Source organism: Lampetra fluviatilis, chromosome 52 (genome assembly GCF_964198595.1).
Source record: "Lampetra fluviatilis chromosome 52, kcLamFluv1.1, whole genome shotgun sequence".
In the NCBI taxonomy this organism is placed as follows: Eukaryota; Metazoa; Chordata; class Hyperoartia; order Petromyzontiformes; family Petromyzontidae; genus Lampetra; species Lampetra fluviatilis.
Window position 1 is genome coordinate 1,743,036 of NC_136326.1, and position 2,687 is coordinate 1,745,722.

Genomic DNA, 2,687 nt, shown 5'->3' on the forward strand with positions numbered 1-2,687 from the left:
ACTTCAGGAAAGAATCACACAACCACTTCTGTATTAATCAATTTATTACTAATTCAACTTCGACTATGATATAGTATGCGAACTCTCAATCCCGGAACGTCAACACGGCATCAATACAGTATCATCAATGATTGTCTGATTTCACTTGACAACGGCACATGGATCCCGCGTAACGCGATGGTTGTTAGTGGGAGAGAGTCGTTAAAACATGCAAATACTATGCTAAGAAAACCTTAACGTTAATGAATGAAAGATACTTGAAAGATTATACGGCGATAAAACACAATCAAAACAGTTATTATTCTTAAAGGCACCAATCTCAACAGATACATCGCAGGTTATCTGACAACAGAGTGGCTCGGCGGAAGGAGGTGCCAAGAATCAATTCGTATTGATGGATCTGTTGGGAATTTATGCGATTAAGAGTACAGTCCACTAAATATTAAAGATAATACTCTTATAAATGACGGATGGCCATCACTCGGTCTCGAGTTTTTCTTCACAGCCACGGATGGCTTATGGGTTCGAGTGGGTTTGAGTGGTAAGAGTTGTCTTCAATAGTCAGTGTTCGGAGTCGGTTCTTTATGTCAAACAAACGCCTGGTGGTCGTGTGGTGAGGGGGCGGTGCGCGTCATACGTATTAGTCGCTCCTCTGTCGCCGTGGGGAATTGGTTGGATGCCTGTTGATACGCTGTCGTAGTTCGGAACCCGGTCGGTAGGTGGCGCCCGCAGCTCGCTCGCAGCGCACCGTCGTCCTCTCGTCGCCAGACCGCGACCCTGGCTGCCAGCAGGGGCCTCTGACGCGGCAGGTTGAGCTGTCAAGCGGGTCTTGCCCGCCTGCAGAGGAGACGGGGAGCCGCTCGAGTCGAGCCCCGAGAGCCAGCTGAACTCGGCTGAGTCCCAGAAGCTGAAGAGTCGAGCCGACCCGTTAGTCGCAGCTCGGCTGGTGAGTTCGACCCTCTTGGTCGAACTCGGCTGATGAGTCGAGCCGACCCTTCCGGTCGAGCTCGCTCATGAGTCGACCCGTTGGTCGCCCTCGTGATGAGTTGACTCTCCTGGTCCAACTGGTTTCCAATGCTCAGAGTCCTTTCTTTTATGCCGAAAAATCCCTTTGGGTCCTGCCCACAAGGCGGGGTTTTCTTTTGATTTACTGTGTCAGGATCTGTCCGTGTGTAGGTGTGTTCATGTGTGTGTCCGTACGTCCGTGTGTCCTTGTGTGCATCACCCACGATATATCCCGTGGTCATATTCCCTCCATAAAATCCACGAGCAAACAATCAGGTGTTACAAATTGCCTCGAGGTCGTCTCTCTGTCTGGGTGCGATTTATCCCTTGTTTGGCCTTCTTCATGAACCAAAACACAGACGTACAAATCGTCTCATAGGCATCTTTGTCCGTGTTGCACCACCTGGAGGGAGGGGCACACTCCCTCCGACCCTCACAGCACACAAAGACATGGTTAAAAAGTTTTAAATTAACATTTGTCCCTTACCATTTCCCAGTTATGATTCTGTATGTAGCCTAAGGTGTGTCGTTTCCCATCGTGGTGCTTGACCCAAGTGGAGGTGCCTCCCCGAGCATATACACACTCCCATCCCGCGCTGCGGGGATACAAAGACGGCCGGGATCTCCCTTTCTCTCCGACCCTGGGTTTAACATCGCTCTTTTATTATGTATTTTATTTTGACCTGGTGGTGATTCATCCCGTTATGCTTCGGGTCGAGCCTACCCTGTTGTTAAATTCCGACTTTAACAGTGACTTTAATAGCAATACAGAATAATTGAGCTTTTTGACTTAACTAGGCGAACACGAACTTTTGGTAACCCCCGCAGCCTCGCTGTTCAGCTGAGCCAGCAGCCTTGAGAGTAACAACACCCTATTCTCGCCTCACTGTGGTCATCCAACCTTCTGCTCTGGGAGTGTGATTAATTTCAGGACAAGGCCACCTCACGTTCAGACGTGCAGTGGTTGTTAATCAGCCCCCTCTCCTGTATACACAACCTTGAGCTGGGCTTATCTTGGCTCTTTCAGCTGCAGCAGAACAAGGCGTATTCCTCCTCCCTGTGTGCACGTGTTCCAATTAGCTCGAAATCCCTAACACACAATCAGTGATGACCCCCCCGGCCTTCTGTGGCCGTGATCCAGACAAAGGCGCCTCTGCTTCCTTTCATTACATTCGAGTCGACACTGTTCCATTATTCGCCCATGTGCTGAGGTCATAGATGGTTGGGCTTTTTGCCTTAGCTATGTCTGGCTGACTTTCCCACTGTCTCTGCCGCCTGCACGGGTGACAGGTGTCCGTTTATCAGGCCTTATCTATCCCTGAAGCAAGGTTGTAATTCTGCCATCTTAGCCCTCCTCCCGTTCATTACTACAACACCTGGTGTTTTGCAGTTTACTGCGCTTTGGTGTGTTTTCATTCATTATATATCAATGATGATAATATATAAAAAATATCAAGTTTGGAAGAAGGGTTAGGATACAACAGTGTGTGAGTGTGTGTGTGTCAGTGTGAGTGTGTGTGGGTGTGTGTGTGTGTGAGTGAGTGTGTGTATGTCAGTGTGAGTGTGTGTGGGTGTGTGTGTGTCAGTGTGTGCGTGCGTGTGGGTGTGTCTGTGTGGGTGTGTGAGTGTGTGTGTCAGTGTGTATGTGAGTGAGTGTGTGTGTGTCAGTGTGCGTGTGAGCG